The sequence below is a fragment of the Notamacropus eugenii genome, chromosome 6 (genome assembly GCF_028372415.1).
Source record: "Notamacropus eugenii isolate mMacEug1 chromosome 6, mMacEug1.pri_v2, whole genome shotgun sequence".
Classification (NCBI taxonomy): domain Eukaryota; kingdom Metazoa; phylum Chordata; class Mammalia; order Diprotodontia; family Macropodidae; genus Notamacropus; species Notamacropus eugenii.
Genome location: NC_092877.1, coordinates 77,224,700 through 77,247,706, shown reverse-complemented (window position 1 = coordinate 77,247,706; position 23,007 = coordinate 77,224,700). Strand labels below are relative to the sequence as shown.

At 38.8% G+C, this 23,007-nt stretch overlaps 1 protein-coding gene across 4 annotated transcripts in view; it reads left to right on the top strand.

Annotated features, from left to right (window-relative positions):
* Positions 1-23,007, top strand: part of PPARGC1A (PPARG coactivator 1 alpha) — a 779,791-nt gene that overhangs the window by 916 nt on the left and 755,868 nt on the right. The gene's annotated exons all lie outside the window — the stretch shown is intronic.

Here is a 23,007-nt window from a genome sequence, read left to right as displayed (position 1 = left end):
TACCCCGAACAACTCCAGGCACAACAAGGCAACTCAAGCGAAACCTCTTAAGTCTCCTCCGGTGCTTTTTGCCCGTTCTTTCTTGCAGCCTGCTTGCCTGTTAGTTGGGTCCTGGAGGTGGATGGGTGGGATCCAAGCCCCAAGCTGCTTGCTGGCAGTAGAACCTCTCCCCCTTTCCCTGTCCCATTCCCCCCCCCCCCTTCCGCCCCCAACCCGTTTCTTCCCCTAAAATGGCTGCATATGCAAGTAAAGCATCCCTGACCCGGTCTGGGTGGGAGTAGTTGAGGCTTCTCTCTGCGCCCCCGCACCTATCCCCCTCCCACCCCCACTTAACTTTGATGACTGTGCAATGCAGTCTGGCTGCATCCCTTCCCTGGGAGCTGTTCTCTGCCTCTAGGTGTACATGCCAGTCTGCCTTGGGGGTTGCCGGGGGAGGGTAGACTCGTCGAAGTGAGAGGGGATACCGTGAAAAAAAAAAGGGGGGGGGGGAGAGCAGGCAGACGGGGTGTCCAAAACGGGTGGGTACCTGAAAGAGAGAGCAGGGTGGATCGTGTCTCCTGGTGTAAAAGCTATTCTGGGAGCCTAGGAGAGAGCCCCGAGCGGGGGGTGGAAAAAAGCCTTTTAATTAAGTAACTGTTGTAGTCTGCTGCCCCCACTGCTTGTTTGGTGAAAGTCTCCAGGCATCTGTCATCTGTAAACTACACGGTGAAGTAGAGAGGAAGGGAACGAGGTAGGGACCGGGAGGGAGGTAGAGGAAGTGTGAGAGTGTATGTGTCTTAAGTGTGTGTGTATGTGTGTGTGTGTGTGTTGGAGGGATGGACGGAAGAGGGCTGGCGAAGGGAAAAGTTAAAGCCTTAGGAAAAAAATTAAGGAGGGATGCTGCGTCCAACTTGCTAGGCAGCAACGTGCCGCCTGCTGGAGCGGCCTCCAGCGCGTGGGATTCCCAGGTCAGGTGTCCGCGTGCCTGTCAGGCGGAGCGCGCACGGGCCGAGGTGTGTGTGTGTGTGTGTGTGTGTGTGTGTGTGTGTGTGTGTGTGTGTGTGTGTGTGTGTGTGTGTGTGTGTGTGTGTGTGTGTGTGTGTGTGTGTGTGTGTGTGTGTGTGTGTCGGGGTGCGCGCGTGCGCGCGTGTGTATGTGTGGCTACAGGGGGCGGGGGGCGCGACTACTGCGAGGAGGAGAGCTCGCCACCCTTGCCCAGTCGCCCGCGGGGCTGGCTTTCCCCCTCGCGCGCTCGCCCTCCCCTGTGGGTGGGCAGCGTGCTCTGCTGAGCTCATGGAAAAACGTGCAGTCTTCTTTATCCCAACGCCCCCCCTTTTAGTCTCCCCCACCTCTCCTTCCACCCCCGGCACACCAGTTTCCAGGAAACTGAAATCCCCAAACTAGCAGTTGCCAGTTTAAGGTTTCACCTCTATAGCGAGGGATCAAGAAACCACACACTGCCACGGGAGTTAATAATACATAAAGCCGGCCGGGGGAGCCTTGGAGAATTCTTGCAGTAGAAGCAACTAGCAGGCGGAGAGAGCCCCAGACAGGCAGCAATGCCAATGCCAATGCCGCCGCGGCTGCCGCCGCCGCCGCTGCCTGTGAGGGAGGAGGGAGTCTGAACAGCGTCTTTTTATTCCTTGGGGAAGGGTTGGGGGAAGTTTTGGAGCTCCGACCCATGTGTGCCCTAAACAGCCCAATAAATATTGAACTTTGCTATCTGGGGTTCGAAGCATACAACCAAGAGGGTGGAGAGAGGCGAATCTATTAGCAGAAACTTGGAAGGCACTTGATGTCTGGCAGAAGCCTTGATGTTGGCTTGGCCGACCCTGTAGTTGTGCGGGATGGAGAGGCGGGGAAAGAAGAAAGATGCGTGTGCTTTGTGGGGTGGGGGTGGGTAATGGAGAAAGCTCCTTAGAGTAGACAGGATCGAAGGCGACTAGCTGAAGGGAGGCTGTGGGCTTGTCACTCGGTTTTGCTTATTAGCAGCAGAACTGTGTCTCCACCCCCACCCCTAATTCGTCCTCTTAACTTCCCCTATCCTGCTCCAAATAGAAAAAACCAATTAAAAGATTCGCAAAGCCTGCCGTTCCGAGTGTGTGCAGTGTGTGTCGTCTGTGGGTCTTTCTTGGGCTGGTTTGCTATAGACCTAACATGAGTCAGAACTAGCCTTGCACGCCGTTAGGACATTCTCCTATTGAAAACCACGGACTGTCAAAAGCAGAAATCGTGATTCCTCAGCCGCGCCACGCGCCCAACTAGTCCAAGAACCAGATGCATTATGATAAGTTTACAGTGTGTTGCCTGTGGCCTGCACCTGGTGGCTCCGGGTACTCCTCCTGCCTTCGAAAGGCAGGGAGCGGAGGAAACATGTGAATGACACGAGATGGCACAGAATCACAATTATATAATGTTCTATATACGTTTGAAAAAATGGAGATGTAAAGAAACGAGCTATTTGAAAGATTTTAGGAAGGGCTGTTGCCTGATTCTTTCCACAAGACTAGCAATCACGTGAAAGCTCCTTAGAAACCAAAGGAAGTGGGTAGGATGGGGGGGGGGGGGGAAGAGTACAAAAGGGAAATGGTGGAGAAGGAGGAGAAAGAGAAGAAAAAGAAGATGTTTTAAAAAAGATAGAAACATTTAAAACAGGTCTAAACTAGTTCCATTTTTATAAAGTTAGTTTAACAAGATTTAGGGGAATATCACTCTCTCCCTAAACTTAAACATTTTTTAAAAAATGTTCATATTGAAAAGAAAGGCAGATAGAATTAGTGAAAGACCTGCAGGTGTTGCCTTTTGGATCTGGTTAGCTCACGGTGATATTGGAAGGTATACATGTTATTGCTACTGCAGTTTAATTGTATGGTGGAAAAAGGAAGATTATTTGAAATATTGATTTTTTTTTTCAAAAATGGGATTGTGTGGACTTTTAAGATAAAATACAGAAACAAATGAGATACGTGCATCATTAGGGAGAAGACATTGATATATTGGAGACTCTCTATAGGATAATACAAAAAGGTAAACCTACTAAGCTTTTTTATTTTGGTAGGCGCTAAACCCAGCAAGATCAAAATGTTCAGCTCTAAGAAATAGGTGCTTTTGTGTGTGTGTGTGTGTGTGTGTGTGTGCGCGCGTGTGTGTGTATATACATATATGTATGTTTATATATGTGGGTGTGCATATATATGTGTATATATCTTATAATACTTTACTGATCTCTAGTTTGCATTTTCAGTCTTATTCATCCACATTGGATTATGAGAAACATAATTTTAGCTACTTGAATGCAGTAAAAAACATAAAGTTATGGTATAAAATTCTATCTTAAAGCTTTATCAGAGCTATTAAAGGTAGACTTGGCCTAAATTTAAAAGAGCTAGACTTATTTCAGGATTTTACCTGACTTGCTGCCAAAAAAAAGCTTACAAATCTTCAGTTTGTCACTAAAATAGCAATGCTCTTCAAATATAATTTGTTTACTCTACTTCAATTAAAAAAACCCCCACAACTTTGTAGTGTATTTAAGTGCTTATGAAGGGAAGGGTTGATTGTACTAAAAAAAAAAAATCAAGCTTTTTATTTTCAGATCAATATGATACATTCTCCAGATCTAATGTCATGTAAAAGAAACCTTTTTACAATATCAATATCATCTGCACTGGAGCTCGCTAAGACTGTCTCTAGCTGGCATCATAAGGCCTTTTGATTACTTTCATTCTCACAAAAAACAAAACAAAACAGAACACCCTGATTATAACACCTCTTAGTATAAATAAACAAGTGAAAGCGAATAAAAAGACTTCTTTGTACACAGATAACTTAATTTCTCAATCATTTGAAATAACCAAGACACTTTATTATTACTCCCAAATAAACTGCTTTTAATTTAGCTCTTTCAGTTTTTAATATGAAAATTTAATATTCAGAACTCACAGTGTAGGTTTTGTCTTGTGGGAAGACTCTGGGATGTGATATAAATAAATTGCATCTATTATAGAAAGGTTAAGCTTGGCATTTTTACTCTATGCCTGGATGGACCACCTGCCAAGTATTTTTAAACCATTTCTCAAAGTATCTGCATGCCATAGTTTTGCAGAATAATCAGAGTAAGAAAAGTAATGTAGTAAGAAAAGGATGGATGATGCTGATTTAGAATTTATTTCTTGAATTAGAATCAGCACCCATCCTCTTCCCACCCACCTCCACATACATAAAGAGTACTGGTAAAAGGTTTCTTATTCTCAGCAGTATAAGGCAGAGAGAGACCCTCCACTGAATTACAGTTTCAGACCTAAGGATGGCAGTACTGCAAGCTTCTTGTAAAGATGTTTTTCCCAGCCACCTTTTACACTGTGCTTTCTAACTATCCTGCAAGTCTTTTGTGCTGTTGCTGTCCAACCTGGAGCTTCTAGGAGGAAACTGACCTTCGTTCGAGCTTTCAGAAGTATACCTTGAGTGCTGGTTGTTTCGGCTCATGTGGTCAGCAGATTTTAGTAGTTACTGTAGGTTTCCTTGTACCAACCATCTACTGTCAGAATTAACTTTAGGCAATTGGCCATTCAAATCAGATTATATATGATATCAATACAGCCAGTTACAAAGGGAAAATGAGTCCCTTTATTTTGGAGTATGCCAAGCAACTGGTTTGGTTTTTACCCTCCTCCCCCTCCCTTTACCCATTCCTCCTAGAAGCCCCCTTCTCCCTGCCCTCTGCAGGAACCAGATATTTTGTCATTGAGTTTTGGAGAGTATTTCCCCAACAGATTCAATGTGGGACCTCCCCCTCCCACTTCTGTCAAATTTCCCAAAGTAGAGATATAAAATGGCATCCTTGTGGGATGCCCACTATTTAGTCAGAGTAGGCAGTAACTGTTTTGAATTGGGTCCAGGACCTTTGTGAGCTAGGTACCTGTGCCTCTTTGTATTCACTCTATCTTTTCAAGCAGGGTAGAAGTTTCAATGTAAAATCCTTAATGGATGTGGGTGAGTTGTTGAAAGCTTGTGCTGACTGTCTGTTTTTTTGGCCTGGCACGACTTCCATGAATATGGAATAGCCAAGGCAAAATCCAGCCCAGGGAGGAACATTCTTTTCCACCCAGTCCTAGTACTGTAAAGAATTCAATACGTATTTTCCCCCTCCTTTCTGGGCACATCACAATTCATAAAGCTGTGACAATGTTTTGATTCATAGAGATGAGCCAGAACTTGGACTGTCCTGTCTTCAGTTTTTCAGCTGTACAGGACTCTGTATTAAAATATGATCTCTTAATATTTAGAAACATGTGTATAAACTATATATTTATACTTTAAAAGCTTTTCTTTTTTCTGCATATGTATGTATCTTTAGGTAACTTTGTATTTCATTGCACATAGTAGGTGCTTAAGGAATGCAATTTATGAACACGTAGTTTATAAATTGGAGGAATTATCTGGACTAAGAAAGGGCTAAGTAAATTTTTGCATGCTATCAAGAAATTCTACAACCAACCCCAAATTGCTGATGCTGTTCTGATGTTGGGCGCATAGAGCTAGAAATGTGAAGAGAAGAGTAGATTTAGAATATTTTGGTGCATATATATAATTTCTCTGATGTAGTCAATCTCCCATTATGCTAGCTCCCAAAATGTTGTTTTCATTTGTAGAGCAAGATCTACCTGGATTTTGAGAAGCAAAATACATTGTAATAATTAGCTGTGCTACATAAGTAGTTTGCTTGGATCAAGTACACATGGCTAAAAGTAAATTTTGATAATGTAATTTATTTGTAGACATTGTAAAATGAATAAAATTCCCTCCTTTTTTTTTGTAATCATGTCTGCTCAATTTTTATTTTTTTTAAACAACTAGATGGGACTGAATTTGGAGTGAAAAAACCTAGGTTTGTGTCCCAGCTCTACCAGTTACTATGTGTGTCACTGGGCCTTCACTTCTCTGGGCCTCAATTTCTCTGTAAAAATATGGATTAGGTACTTTTAAAGACCCCTTTTAGCTCTCTCTCCATATGATTCTGTGATCTTATTTTAGCTAAAACATAGTTCAGTCATGCCACTCCATTGCCCAAGAAGCTCTATCAGGGCCTTCTTGTCTGTATTGTGAAATTTCAATTCCTGCTTTGCATTCAAAGCCCTTTCCCAGTCTGGCTCTGGCCCACTGTTGTAGGTTTATTGCATGCTATTCTCCATCATTCTCTCTGAGTTCAAACTCAACTGGCTTACACGTGGTTCCCAGCATACAACATTTCATTTCCTATCTCTGTGTCTTTGAATAAATAGGCTGCCTCCTCATTGCCACCTCATAGAATCCCTAGCTTCCTTCCATAGTCAGCTCAATAGGAGGGGTTCACCAGTTACCCACCCCTGCTTTGTGCATAGCTATATGCATGTTTTCTCCCCGAAACAACTGGTTTCATTTCCAGTCTTTCTTTGTTCTCCCCCCCCCCCCCCCCCCACTCCTTTAAGGTAGGAACAGGTTCCTTTAGGTGCTTAAGGAATGAGTGCCTTTTCTTTAAGATTACTTCCTGTGGACACTGGTTGTATCTGGTGTTTACAGTTGTTTAGATATTATTTCCTCCATTAGAGCAGGAACTCCTTGATGCCAAGGGTCACATTTTTACCTTTCTCTATATCCTCAGTACTTAGCACAGGGTGGAGAACATTCAGCCTTGAGGCCACATGTAGCCCTCTAGGTCCTCAAGTGCTGCCCTTTAACTGAATCCAAACGTCATAGAACAAATCCCCTTAATAAAAGGATTTGTTCTGTAAAACTTGGACTCAGTCATAAGGCTGCTTCCAAACACAAAATCATACAATGATTGTAGATTGATTTTGAACAAGGCTATGTCTACTGAATTGACTTAAATCCTTTTCTCATTCCATTTGAACTGACTGGTTTGTTGACTGAACCAATCAGTTGCTTGACTGAGTTGACCGTTGAAGACACAAGGAGTAGGTTTGGTTCCCTCATCTGAACTTAACATCAGAAAACATTCTTTGGTTTTAGATTTACTTTGACAAATAGAGGTGATTTAAGTGGAGGTACAAATTCTCTATTTAGCCAAAATAACACAGATAATGGGGAAATGTCACTGATAAATACTTGCACAAAATTTGTTCTGCACAATGAGTGGTTTAGCATTGTAGACTCACATCACTGGGATGCTTACATAATTCTAGTACTGAGGAATATTGTGGACTGCCCATGTTATGTTAGGCATTTACTATAAGTAGATATGTTTCAGGGGGGATAATTTGGGCTGCAGTTTATCTTTGCAATAATGAACCACATGGTAATAGTTTCCACTGTATTAAATCACTAGGTAACATTTGTGCCCATGATGAACTAATACCTTTTGGTAGTTCCAACGTTATATTGTGATCTTCAGAAATATAGTTGTATGAAGGCGGAAAAAAACATTAAATGTCAGTAGTTATAGCAAGGCTTTCTGGAAGAAGAGGGCAGAGAGTTCTTAGCTGGTTGCCCGTTCATGTGGCCCTAGCGGAAATGTAAAAGTGCAGGGTTTGCATTGGAATGAGAATGGGGTCACCCACCCTTTGTACTCATCATCAAGGAAGCAGGACTTTCTTCCAGAGAGACCATAGGAAATCAATGAGCACACTTTGCCAGTGTGGAGATAAATGTGTACTGCAGAGGGCATTAAATAAAAGGGCAGCAGTAAAATGATTTACTACATAAGGCAGTGTGACTTTTGGGTCACTTCAAAGAATTCCCATTTTTGAGATAATAACTGTATTTAAATATTTCTTTTCTATGCTATCAAGAAATAGGGCAAGGGAATGCTGGGTGGTGGTACATATTGTTAACTTCAGGAATGTTATTGAAATAAAGCAGACTGTTTCCAAAAGGGGCCAGTAGCATATTTAATGTTATTGAGGTTAGAATGGTTAATTGACCTAATTTACCCCAAATTTCTGCATCTCTCTGACAACTTATTTGTTTTAAATTTTCCCGGAAGCAGGATAGAAACTTGTTATTCGGATAGGCTCACCATGACCAGAAGGTATCACTGAGGGGTACCAGCACAGGGGAAGCACGTAGGAAAGAAGACCGCTGATGTAAAGGGAAAATGTAGAGGAAGCAGCCTAATGAAATGTGGAAAAGCAGGTGTGGGGCTTTAATGTGCTCTCTTTTTCAGCTTACACTTCTGTTTGCTTTGTGAGTAAATATTCCTGTAGTTTGAAATATAGTGCTGCAGATAATAGCTGAGGGGCAAAGGAAAAGTCTGGTTTGTATCTGGAAGAAGGCGAGAGAGTCATTTAATCACCTGCCTGTAAGAGTGTTGGAAATTGTGCTGGTTGTCTAACAACAAAACAAAAACATGTGGGGTGGGCGGGGAGGGGGGGGGAGCTCTAAACAAACCCACATTTTGGTGTAGTTTATTATTTCCAGTTTCAGTTTAGTCCCTAGTGTTAACAATGAGTGATTATGGTTCTAGAGTTTCGTTTACAGCATAAATTAGCATTTTGTTTTCTGTTACAGCTTTTGAATGAGAAATTATAATATATAATTTGCTGAAAATAGATGTTATCATCTCTTAGGATGAGGACAACCACACAAACTTGAGCAAATGATAAAAATGAAATCAATTACATTCCGAATGGAAGTAGTTTACAAATCTCCAAATACAAAGTGGCAGTAGTAGCTGGTTATTGTAACAAATAATTAGGTTTTTTTTTTTAAACAACATTTATTGAATTCCATTGACAATTCTGCAATTGTTTGCAGTTGGCTGTAGCCCTCCTTCTTCCAAAATGAAATGTGGCGTAGAATGACTGCACTTTATAAATTGCTGTTTGCCTCATTATTCAGTGTAACTCAAACGCCTATTTGTTTGCGTATGTAATCCTTTCAGGGCAATATGGAAACACAGTGCCACTCTGGTGTGCGGAATGGTGTTCCAATACCAATCTTGGATAGCTGCTTGGCTAAACAACTATTCAAGGACTGGTGATCCTTCTACTAGATTTTTGGACTCCTACAAGAAGAGAGAGGAAAGGGGAACCAAGTGTTGTGGATGCTGAAGGAGGAAACATTGTCAGTAATATATCATATTATCAGATAGAAGAAGAATAAATGGCAATTACTCTTCTGGGCCATTTGCTGAAAACAGTAGTTTGTACATGACATTGTATCATGTTATTTATCATTTTTGGTTTCATCTCTTTTTATGAGGAAGAAATTCTTGCTATGTCATTAAAAAAATAGGAATTTAATGTGGAAAATGAATGAATTGCAGTTTCATTTTGAAGTCCCCAGGACATAATAAGACTGATTCTTGACAGGCTCACTAAACCTTTAAATTTTTAAAATAAACAAATTATAAAATATGTGCTTAAGTTAATTTTTTTTAAAGGATAAAGAGAAAGGAAAGAGTGGTAATTCCAGGGTTTTGGGATTTCTTGTTTTTGTTTTTTTACAACTGTTACATGCTAAATTTATCATTCATATTTGTTTATTTCCAAAAGATTAATCTATTTTTTAAAGTTAATATTCAAAGGAATATGTTCAGCATGATTTTATTTTTAGATACCAAGTTTTAAGATGAAACAAATCAGTGGTGCATTAGAAAACATACAAAAGTGTGTACAGTGACAGAAAGCCAAGTAGAACAGATGCCAAAACCCAGGGTGATTGATGTATGCTCTAAAGAACCACATGAGGGGAATAGGAAAAGATCTCTGGAAGCACAATTGCTGAGAATTCGCCACCTAAATATCTGTTTTAGTTCTGACCAACATCAACCCTTATTATTGTACAGAATGGGTGTTTGTGTGACACGTCTTTGGGGAGATAACATTTTTATTAGTGATCATTAAAAGTTGTCCATATTTTCATACACATTTTGTCTTTTTCTCAACATTGAGACTTTGAATGAGTAGGAAATTAATGATAAAAGAGCACCCCCCCCTTCTCTTTTGTCACATGTTGTTGGCTTAGATTTAGATGGTTGTTTGGATAACTGGCCCAGAACTAGTAGAGAATACTATTTATGTGGATTTCTGGGAGAAGATAGGAAAACTGTCAAAAGGTGGTTTAGTGTTGAAGGAGAGAATATTTTCAGTAATAATTGTCGATCAGGTAAATATTCTAATACTCTATCCCACTCCCTCATCCTTGGCATCTCCTGGTCACCAGGAGACTCCTGAGTTGTATTCAGAGCTGTGGCAAATAATTTTGGGATCAACCTGGGATGAGCTACTCAAAATATCTCCTGAGTAAATAATAGTAGGAATCATGCCTTCAAATCACTTTGTAAATATGAAAATAATGCTAGAATGAACTAAGACAAATTCACTGAAGTGAGATGGCAGAACTGGTTACCACAGAGATTTCTGCTGATGAAGTACATGTATCAAATTTTCATACCCTCAAACTTCAGTACCCTGAGCTAAAACCCCAGGTGCACTACCTTGGTTACAGCTTTGGTTTTATTTATGGTTCTGCCATTAACCAACTGTACAATGTGGAAACAGTCACTTAACCACTTAAGGTCCCAGTTTCTTCATCTATAAAATGAGATGGTTTGATTCAGTGATCTCTGAGGTTTCTTCCAACTCTAAAAGCCTGTATGCTTTTTCATTCTGCAGCATAGGTCAAGCTAACAGAATTGATGGTGTTTATAGATAAAATAGTTACCATATATGCCACCCAGTCCTTGATAGAATTTGATTCTATAGTTCCTTAAACACATGCTTTTTAAAAAGATAATCATTTAATCATTTAAAGTATGCTCTATTTTTAATGTCAAAATAAATTCTTAATTATGAAATAAAAATAAAGTTGTATCTTTACTTCAAGGAATGGTGAGATTTTTTCATGATTAAAATTAAGTATTAAAGCTAGAGAGTGAAAATAACATGTGGTCAAGAAACACAGACTGAATACACATGCCTCAGTGCTAATGGAATTGTTTACATTTTTCTTAATGCAATTTCAAGGCTGGAAAAGGTTACATAGCTTTGATGACAGAGTCCCAAAAATTGTAAAAAGAAAATGGAATAATCTTTACATATTTACCAAAGGACTTTTATTTTAGGAAGTAGGACATCATTGCTAATTGATTTTTTGACCCTGATACCAACAGTCACATTAGAAATAATTTACAAAGGAATATTTTTTTTTCCTTTCTAAAGCTGAGCCCTAAATAATAAATTGCTAAAGGAAAAATGGGAAGATTAATGGTGTTGAGTGTTCTCATGAATTTACAAACACATTGGTGAAGCTAATATTTGTTTATTTCTCAAAACCATTGTTAATAACCAGTATTTAATTTTAACAGCATGATGATAGGATGGTTATGCTTGCTTCACATGAAATCACTTTAAAAAACTACTTTTAGGACTACTGGTCTTGAGCTGCCATTAACTATTTAGGAATTATTGGTACAGAACTGATTTTATTCTGTTTGGGTATGTAACGTGTAGCTAGAGAATCTTGTCATATTTGATATAAATTTTGCTGATATGCTATGAAAAGGACAGAATCAGAATTGGAAAGAATCTCTGAGATCATCTAGATCATCTAGTCAAACCTTTATCTCCCCAGGAATCTCTTCTACATTGTTCCTGGCAAATTGTTCCCCAACAGCTATTGGGGAACTTCCGTCAGGGAAAGTCCATTCCACTTTGGGATAGCTTAAATTGTTTCAAAATATTTTCTTTACATCAAGCAGAAATTTCTGTTCCTGTAACTTCTACCTGTTGTTCCTAGTTCTGCTCTCAGTGGACATACAGAAAGATTTTAATCCCTTTTCAACATGAAGTTTAATAAGAAGTACCTTTGGGTTCCCGAAAAGACCCAGTGTGTTCCCTCATATACTTCTCTCCTTCAGGCTCAACAGCCTAGTCTCTTCATCTGATTCTAGTATTTCATGACTTGTAGTCCCCTCACTATGCTGATCATTTTCTAGACATTCTCCAGATTCATTATGTGGTTCACAAAATATAGTGCCCCAGACTCAATGCAATAAATCTCTTGGACTGACCAGGTCAAGTTGTTACTGTTGAGTTGTTTCAGTTGTGTCTCACTCTCCATGATCCCACTTGGGGTTTCCTTGGCAAAGATACTGGAGTGGTTTGCCATTTACTTTTCCAACTCGTTCTACAGGATGAGGAACTGAGGCAAATAGGGTCAAGTAGACCCTACTTGTAAGTGTCTGAGACTGAATTTGAACTCAGGTCCTCCTGATTCCAGGGCCAGCACTCTATCCGCTTCACCAGCTAGCTGTCCTCATCATTTTGTAGACTGTTTTCTATTATTAGTGTAACATGATACTGCACTCATTTTGGCTTTGTGTCTCTCCGTTAACTCATGCTAAGCTAACAGTCAAGTAAGGTGCCCTTTTTCATAGAAATTGATGTTTAGCGACAAATCTCCCATCTTCTACTCGTGCAGGTTTTTTTCTGACCCAAGACTAGAACTTGTGTTATCTAATAACTTGGGAGCATATATTAAGTTTCATTGTATAGGATTCTTCCCATCATTCTCCTTATTTAGAGCATTGTCTCTCCTGACAAACTTTTGGTGATAGGTGAAAGAAAGGCAAAAAGGAGAGAGAAAGAAAAGAATCTAACGAAGAGTGGTCATTCAAATATGACTGTTTACCTTATGTGCAGCTATATGTGCTCTTTGCCCTCTTGCTGCCTTTAAACTTTTCATTTCATTCCTCCCTCTTCCTGACAGCATGTATTAGAATTGTATTGTAATATGGGGGCAGAGAACAACACATAAAAAGTGGTTTTCTTTGCATTTTCATTTCTCTCCCTCTTCTAACTGTGTATCCTATTTTAGTGTTTGATGAACTTAATTTCAACTTAATTTTCTAAGATACAAAGCTTTTGGATGTCATATGCTGAAAAGGTAAGATGGTGGATGCTTCATTCACTATCTCCTTTGTCACTTAAAACTTGGAAATAAGTCCATTCTTATTATGGTCATACCTAGGAAGAAGAGATTTATTACAATGATGATCTTCTTTCCTTATCATTATTATTTTTAGTTGGGGATAGTCTGGATTAATGAATTAAGGAAATAAAATTCATGTCCAAGGTATTTCAGTGATTATTACAGGAGGTCCCATACTTTTTGAAAGCATGGTAACAACATTGCGAATAATAGCCAGTTAATCTTCTGTGGTGATGGAGGGAGAAACAATAATTCTAGTTTCGTTCATTTTATTAGTCACCATAATGTAAACTGTTGCTGCCAATTTGCTAGTAGCCGTTTGCAAGTCAGAAATAAATATGCATTTCTGAAAATAGCCCAAGGCTTGAACAGTGGCAATACAGGATTATCCTCTGTTATACATTAGGAGACTTCATACATTAGGAGATCTTTCAAATGATCAAATTGTCCTTCTCAACTGAGCCAATCAAAACTTCCTCCTCAGAAAATACTTTGAAATTTCAGTGACTCACTGATATTGGTACTTCCATTGGTTGAAATTGTCTCACTGTCGTTGGATTGTTGTTGAGGTCTTACCGTAAATCCTTGCTAGAGGTCTACCTAATGTGAACATTTTCTTCGTTACCTTTTCATATTTCAGTGCTGACAGTCAGGCTATTGATCTGTTGCTCAGTCAAATCAGTGAGTGTTAAAAACCCTCCACCAAAAATGAAGTCAAATTGACAATTGCAAAGATTTGCCCTGAAGACAGTAACTTTGAGATCATAACGTTTATGGTTTATGTCTTTTATTGTGGTCTGCAGACACAGGTAGGGATCTTTTGCCTAACCATCAACAATGTGGTAAAGATTTTCTTTCTGTTCTACTGTGGTATAGGATTTCTAGAACACTGGTGAGTGTGGATGGCCATTAAAGTGCATGCATGAATTCAAGTGCAAGACTGAAATTCATATGTTATTTTTGAACACTTAAAGACATCATTTAATGACAAGTATTATTGACTTTAGTGAAAGGAGAGGAGCTGAGTTAAATAAACAATCGACTTGACACTGGCCATGGAGGCAGTTATTTTATCATTGATTCTTTCATAATCATTGCTAATAGGTCTTCCCTGCTGTGGATGTTAGCCAGCTTTGGTCTTTAGCTACAATGTGGATATGAAGAGAGAAGGAAAGAATTCATAGTTTTTAGAAACTAGGGCAATGAACTCTGACCCCTCTCTCATTTGTGGAATGTACTTCCTTCTCATTCATGCCTCATAGAAGCCTAGATTCCTTGAAAATATAGCTTAAGTGCCACCTTCTTCATTAAGACCTTTTACATTTCCCATAGTTAGTAACACTTTCTCCCTCGTGAAACTGTTTTCTTTCAATTTGTATATATTTCTGCATTTGCTTATTTGCATATATAGGCATATGTGTGTATCTATATCTATCTATTGATCTATCGATCTATCTATTGATCTATCTATCTATCTATCTGTCTGTCTGTCTGTCTGTCTGTCTGTCTGTCTATCTATCTATCTAGTGCCCTCCCAGAAGAATGTAAGGTCTTTGTGGATTCTGACTTACTTCATTTCTATCTTTGTATCCCAGTGCCTTGGATAGTGTCATGTCCCTAGAAGGTGCTGAATGAATGCTTGTTGAAGTGAATTTGATCAATTCCAGTTACTTGCTAGACACAACACCGATATAAACCCAGTACACATTTTTATGAAGGCATTTGCTCAAAGTTTTAAAATGTAGGCCAGGAAGAGGTATTAAAATGTTTTAAAAGCCAACAAAAATCAAAGAACTATCTGATTAGGAACCAAAGCTGAAGGGCTGATTATCTCGGCTTAGTTATCTTCCTTTAATAATACTCTTAGATCTATTTGTGATACTAATCAAACTCCCTGTAGTTTCTTCTCTTTGAGCAAGCTAGGAGAAGCATAAAAAGAAATAATTGTTTTCTGAGACAGTCTTTGTTTTCTGAGACAGTCTTTCATAAAAGAAGTGACTTTAGTAGATGGTCATTTGAGAGATGCCAATATGCACGAAGCCAAATTTCCATTGAACCTTGAAAATACTTAAGGGTGAGGATTTGGGGAGTTGCTATTTCTTCTTCAAACTGTCAAAAGTACAGTTAATGAAATAATATCTTCAAAGATATCTTCAGGCATCCAGCCCAGATATAATGTGTGATGTCTGAAACTTAGGGAGAAGAAAGAGGTTACTTATAATAACAAATAAAACACAGTGTTTATTAATGCTCTCATAAAATTTTAATGAGAGGCAGCAAAAGATAGTTGATAGCAGGTCACTCTGGAAGTCAAATCTCACCTTGGACACACATTATTAGCCAAGTGGCAAGTCACTTAACTTCTCAGTGAACTAAGACTTTATTTATCAGTTGCTGATCTACCTCTGTGGTGGGGAGTTTCAATAATATGTTTCTTATACTAATGAATTCATAATCCAGAAGCCTTGTCCATTGGTTCCTCCTCCCCATCCCTCACCCCCCCCCCCCAAACAGCCACAAACCCCAGTACAACAGTTTTTAATAGTAAAGACAAAATTTGAGATACCTTTGTTGGAAGTCAATCAACAAACTGACTTCTAACAAATAAAGAGTCAATATTATGTGACAGACACTGTGCTAAGTATTGCTGATACAAAAAGAGACAAAAGACAGTCCCTGCCTTTCAGGAGTTTATAATCTGATAAAGCACTTTCAAGGAAGAAAATAAAATAAGAGGCCATAAACTACTGAACTTCTATTCCTGGCAGAATTCTAATCATTTTGTAAGGATTCCATATTGTTTTATAGTTTTAGACTTTCAGAATTAAATTTTAGCTTCGTAGAATTGGATGATCAGGATGAAGGGAAGGGAGACATGGAACATACAGAAAGTTAAGCCATTAGGCATTTATTAAGCACCTGCTGTGTGTTAGGCAATGTATTAAGAGCTCAGGATATAAAGAAAAGGCAAATGTTAGGTTCTGCCCTGAAGGAGCTCACAGTCTAATGGAAGGTGTTAGGAGTGAGGCTGAACAGGTCTTTCTGTAGCTTGTATTTTCAGTCCACACTATAGAATTTGGTTTTGATTTGTCCTCTCTGTTTTTGTCTTCATGAAGGTTAAAAGGATATTAATGATAAGGCAGAGTTGGAGTCTGACTAGATGTGTCTCATCAATCACAATGAAGTTTTTGGGAAACCTTTCCTAAACAGGCAGAACATAATATGAGTTTGAAGCAAATAATTTGGAGGGAAATTTTGTAGGATTCAGTTAGTTCAATCCTGTGTTTAAAAGCTGCATACTCTTCCCCACCACTTCATTCTTTCCTAGAATGTTTGTTGTTTCATTTGGAATTAGATTTCATTTTCTGACTTGCAAAGAGCAATGACGAGGTGGGGGTGGGGGAGAATGTCCATTTATTTCTAGGGAATAAAACCATGTAGGACAAAAGAAAATTAGAAGGCATACTTCTAAATAATGTGATCCTTTAGAAAATGTAATCCATTATTAGAAGAAAGGTAATATCCAGTTCTTTTAATGTTGAGTGAAAATAAATGCAAATTACTTAGATATTTAGTATAGAGTAGTATTTCAAAATCCCGTGCTGACTATTATGCCCTTTGAGGGGAAGCTGTGCGCCGGTGGAGAGAATGAGCACAAATTCTGAATTCAGAAGTCTTAGCCCTAATACTTATTAGCTCTCTGAGCCAGGGTAAGTTACCTTGCTTTTCTGAGTCTCATTTTTCTTGTCTTTAAAATAGGAATATTTTTATCATCAACTTTGAAAGTCTATGAGGACACTTCTTAGCAAACTTTGAAATGTAATATAGATGTGAACTATAGTATTATTCTTTTTTGGTAGATATAAGAGTAGAAACTAGGCAGTACCTCAGATAGAGTGCCAGGCCTGGAGTCAGGAGAACTCATCTTCTTGAGTTCAAATCTGGCTTCAGTTACTTCCTGGGCAAGTCACTTGACCCTGTTTGCCTCAGTCCTTCAGCTGTAAAATGAGCTGGAGAGGGACATAGCAAACCACTCCATATCTTTGCCAAGAAAATCCCCAAAGATCTTCAGATATCTGTAATTTTCTTCAGGCAAAAGAAAGATAGCCTCTTTTGGTATGTTGTAGAGAGTATTTTTGTTTCATCATGGCTTGGACTAGAAGACATCTGAGGTCTTTTCCAGTTCTGAAATTCTGTGAGTATCTGATTCCAAGCTATTTAGGGGGCCACTGTTTCATTTTGTTAACCTTAGAGAAAAGTATTTTGGATATACAAGCTCCCTAGCATTGAAAAAATCTCCTCGCCATGGGTTTAAGGAGAGATTTTTAAAAATACAGTATAAAACATAGGCTTGGAAACCAGGTTATTGTCTATGTAAATCATAAGATCTTGAATTAGAAGGGACTTAGAGGTCATTTAGTCCGATGTGTTCTTACAGATCAGGACACTGAGGCTCAGAGAGGAAAAGAGACATCCCCAGGATTACATAAGCAGATAGTAGCCAAACTGGGATTCTTAGAGATTTGTGGTATTCCATACATCAAAGCAACATAGTATCCTTGGAATACTTATCATTGTTACAAAAGAAAATATGGTTCTTTGTTTTAGGAAATAGTCTGGGGCTGAAAGTACCATGAGGTTTTAAAAATGCAAACTGATCTATTTCTCCTATTTAATATTGGCCCCATGTTGTTGTTTATCTGAAGTGTTTCTCTAAAATGGACATATGTGTGTGCATACATGCACATATATGCATGTTCACACAAATAAAGCATGCCTACACATACCCTCGCAGTACACAACATACTTGTGCATACATACCCACGCATGCTAACATATGTGCATACTCATATATGAGAGGGACATACATATAAACATGCTTACCAATGGATCAGGTCAGTAGACTGCCCATCTAATTATATATGATAGCCTGGACAATAACCATTCTTCCTCTACTTGCTTGTGGCTGGTTATTTTTTTTTCTGTGTGAGTTGTTAGGCTGATCTCTTAAGTGGTTAAGAATCTCATTTAAGAGTTTTTTCCTTTCCTTAGAGCATGATATAATTAGTTCACTATCATCCACACATAAGAGCATCTGAAGGACATCATAACTCCTCTTCTATTTGAATTCTACTATAGGCATCCTCCATCATAATGTCAAGAGTCTTTGGGGAGCATGCCCCTGTTCAGGGGCATATTCAGACCAATACGATCCCTTCATCTTTATCACTAAACATTTATTGAGTACCTACTCTGTGAAAAGTACTGTGTGAGACATTTGGGAAGCAAATAGGTTTTAAGATACCAATAGTAAACTATATTGATACGTCACTCTTGAGGCATCATTTAGGAATGGGTTGACATACGGGAAGGAATTTTTTAGCTTACTGGAGTTAATCCCTTTAAGCTCCCACATTTTCTCATGAAGTTTTTGGAGACTGTTAACATCAGTAGGACTCTTTGTCCCTGCACTCATGTCTCCTTTTTATAATTTTTGTTTCTTCCATTCTATTTCTTCTCTCTTCTTTACCATCATTGTGCCTGCCTCTAGCTTCCTTCTAGGTCACTTGAGCATTCTATTAATTGACTGTGGTCTTGGTAGGAAAATAGATAATTAAATTTCTTAGTGTTGTGAGTAAATTAAATGTAAACAGGTCCTGAGAACCTTCCGATGGGTAAAATGAATAGCTTGGACTTCATGCTATCTCCTTTGACTACTCCAAGTCTTTTTCTGGACGTAGTACCGAGTCCTCAACCATGTTCTCAATAGTTTGGCTTACCCAAGAAGGGGCCTTCTAGAAAATGAGATGCTGCTGTACATGTTTTCACTTTCACACTTGGGGTATCTTATTCTGTTCATTTACCTGTAACTCAGTTTGTAACAAGGTTTCCCTCAGTGTTTTTTATCCCACCAAGACATCTTTAGGTGGTACTTGTGAACAGTGAGAGGCAGTGTGGTGGAATGAATAAAAGACCAGTCTTGGAGTTAGGAGAACTCAAGCTCAAATTCTGTCTCTGCTGCATACTAGCTGTGTGTATATTATGTGGGCATATTACTTGCCCTCTTTGTGTTCTATACACCTAAGACAATAATTTATAAATACGTTGCTGATTTCTACTGATAAGAGTTTCTACGCCAGGAATTCCTCATACTGGTGAAATCACATAGCAGGTTCTGTCTACCCTTCTCTCTCCACTCTGCTGTCTTTGAAATAGTGACTAGCACACCAGGATAATCATATTTTAGTGAAAACAGAAGGATCTTATATAGGACTCAGCCAATCGGGGGTCCTCAATGCATACTTTTGTCAAGGCCTCTCCCCACTCCAACCTTATCCACTAAACCCAACAATGTCTTTGCCAGTTTTCCACGAGAGGCATTTCTCCAACTTCCAGGAGCCTAGCTAACATGCCAGGGTTTGTTTTAGGGGTAGCTATATATATAATCTTGTCTTACCCTTTAGATAATGATTTAAAACTCATTTGATACCTGAGACTTTGTTGAGATTTTTGAATAGATTGAACTCCAGGGACGCAAAATGCTTATCATCTTCAAAAGAATAAAATCTATTGCAGAGAATTGGAACAGAGGCCACAGTGAATAAGTAGCTCTAGTCACTTTGGTTGTGGCATCAGTGCAAACATTCAAGATAAGTTAGGGAACTTGCATGCACACTAGCCCATTGACACACACTAACGAAACATATTTTAAAAAATTATCAGTTGGGAGAAAGAGAATTATAATAGGTGTGAAATATAGAGGGAAATCAGTTTAGAATGTTACTTAATTTCCATTCTTACCAAACAATGGCATTTGAATTATTTAGATCATTATTTCAATTCCTTTAACCTTTAAAAAAAGTTACTTTGCTCTAAGAGGTTATTTAAAGTGACATCACTTTATTAATTATAAGAGATTTATTTTACTTTTACTGGCTGATTATTTAAGGACTTTTATTTTCCTGATTCAAACAAATTCAGACACAATTCCTATTCTCATTTAAAGGCACGACTACTCTTTTTCTAGGATTCTGCATCACAGCCCTAAATCAGTATGTTAGCACTGTCTAGTATCCAAAGTTAGGTATAAAAGTACTTCAGATGTATATTTTTAGTTCAGTGAGGTTGTCCTACTGTGGAAGCTCCTTTTTCCCAACTCCAAGGACTTATTGACTCATAGAATTTCAGTGTTGGAAGGAACCTTGAGAAGAATCCAGTCCAGACTCTACCTGAAGAGGGATCTCCTTTAACACAGAGCTGGTGAGTAAATACAGAGATTTTGCTGGAAGTTCTCCATGAAGGGGGAGCACCTTACCTCCTGTGGCAGGCCATTTTACTTTTAGAGAGCTGACTCTTCATAACTTCCGCCCACTGCTCCTAGATTTGCTCTTGGGCCAGACAATAAATATATTCCCTCTTCTATGTGAAAGTCACTAAAATAATGTCCCTTTTAAGTCTTCTTTCCAGCCTCACCTCCCTCCACTCCCCAATGCCCAACTTCTGGTTCCTTCAGACAGTCTTCCTATGGCATGAACTTGAGGGCTTCTGTCATTATGGTTGCCTTCTTTTGGAATGTCTTTAGTTTATCACTGTCTTCCCTAAAATGTGGTTCCTAGAACTAAATGCAGCACTTCAGATATGGTCTCACTTCAGCAAGGTCTTGTGGAAGTGTTATGTAACTAATCCCTAGTCCTGGATGTTCGACTCCTCTTAATGCAGTCTAAAATTGTACTTAAAAAAAACTTGCCAAAGAACACTTTTGATAGTGAGCTTGCAATCTACTAAAGCCCTCAGATCTTTCTTCAGATGAGTTGCCCTCTAATCAAGATTCCGCCCCCCCCATATTATACTTGTGAAATTGATTTTCTGAGGCCAAGGATGAGGATGATTTCTTTGTTGTCTTTATATCCCTAGCATCAAACATAGTGCTTGACACACAGTAGGTGCTAATAACTGCTTGATTGATTGATTTAGATTAAATTTCACTTTATTAGATTTGGCCTAGCGTACTAACTTGTTAATATCTCTTTGAATCTCAACTCTTGTCATCCAGCGTCTTGCTGTCCCTCTCATGTTGGTGTTATTTGCAGGCAGTTATCTGTTCTTTTATCCTAGTTATTGATAAGAAGGTCAGAATATCACAAAAACAAGTATGGATCCCTGAGATCCCTTTAGAGACCTCGCCTATCAAGCTGCATCAGATCATGAGTGACTTCTCTTTGGGCCTGGCCATTCATCCACTTTGGGGTCAACCTAATTATATTATCAGCTAGGTCATGTCTCTCCATCTTTTCTGCAATAATACCATGAGGCCTTTTTTTCAAATGTTTTGTTGAACTCTAAACATGTTATCACTACAGCATCTTGTTGACCAACCAGTCCAGTAGTAATCCTTTCATAAAAGGAAAGACAGTTAGCCTTGGCTACTCAGTGGGTAGAATTTAAGTATATGAAGAGGAATAGTGTGAGATATAGTCGGAGAGATTGAATAGGGACCAATTTGGGGGTATCTGAATGCCCAACTGGGAATTTTGAATATTACTAACAAGGGAAAAGTAAATTATTTTTCTTTTCTTTTTTTTTATTATTATTTTTTAATGTTTAACAATCACTGCCATACAATTGAGATTTTATCCCCCCCACACCTACCCCCCACTACCCCCCTCCCTCCCCACGACTGCATACAATTCTGTATAGGTTCTACATATACTTTCCTATTGAGTACATTTTCACTATAGTCATGCTATGTAGTCAGACTAAAATAAATGAAAGAAATCATATAACAAATCAAAACATGATACACAAACACATACACATACACAAACATGATCTGCTACATTTTGTGAATGACTTCCATATTTCTTTCTCTGAGTGTGGAAGGCATTTTGCCTTGAAAACCACCTTTGGGATATTTTTTTTTTTTTAAGAAGTTTTTGCGTTATTACAAAATTCCAAGTCTACCAGAAAAAACTCTCGCACACTGTGGTCATTGCTGTGCACAAAGTTCTCCTGGTTCTGCTCCTTTCACTCAGCATCAGGTCATATAAGTCCTTCCAGGCCTCTCTGAAGTCTTCTTGTTCATCATTTCTTATGGCACAATAGTACTCCATTACATTCATATACCATAATTTATTCAGTCTTTCCCCAATTGATGGACATCCCCTTGACTTCCAGTTTTTGGCAACTACATAGAGTGCTGCTATAAATATTTTTGTACATGTGGGACCCTTTCCCATTTTTATGATCTCTTGGGGATATAGTCCTAGTAGCGATATTGCTGGGTCAAAGGGTATGCACATTTTTGTAGCCCTTTGGGCATAGTTCCAAATTGCTCTCCAGAATGGTTGGATGCGCTCGCAGCTCCACCAACAATGAATTAGTGTTCCAACTCTCCCACATCCTCTCCAGCATTTATCATTTTCTTGTTCTGTCATGTTTGCCAATCTTATAGGTGTGATGTGGTACCTCAGAGTTGTTTTGATTTGCATCTCTCTAATCAATAGTGATTTAGAGCATTTTTTCATATGATTATAGATATCTTTAATTTCTTCCTCTGAAAATTGCCTGTTCATATCCTTTGACCATTTATCAATTGGGGAATGACTTGTATGATTATACATATGAGTCAGTTCTCTATATATTCTAGAAATGAGGCCTTTATCCCCGAGCTTAGCTGTAAAAATTCTTTCCCAATTTACTACATCCCTCCGGATTTTGGTTGCATTGGGTTTGGTTGTGCAAAAACTTCTCAGTTTAATGTAATCAAAGTTATCCATTTTGCATTTCATAACGCTTTCTATCTCTCCTTTAGTAAAGAATTCTTCCCTTCTCCATAGATCTGATAAATACACTATTCCTTGCTTCTCCAGTTTATTCATGGTATCAATCTTTATACCTAAATCATGTACCCATTTGGACTTTATTCTTGTGTGCGGTGTCAGGTATGGGTCTATGCCTAATTTCCGCCACACTGTTATCCAGTTTTCCCAGCAATTTTTGTCAAACAATGAGTTCTTATCCCAGAAGCTGGGGTCCTTTATCAAACAGAAGGTTGCTATATTCCTTGCCTACTGCATCTTGAGTGCCAAGTCTATTCCA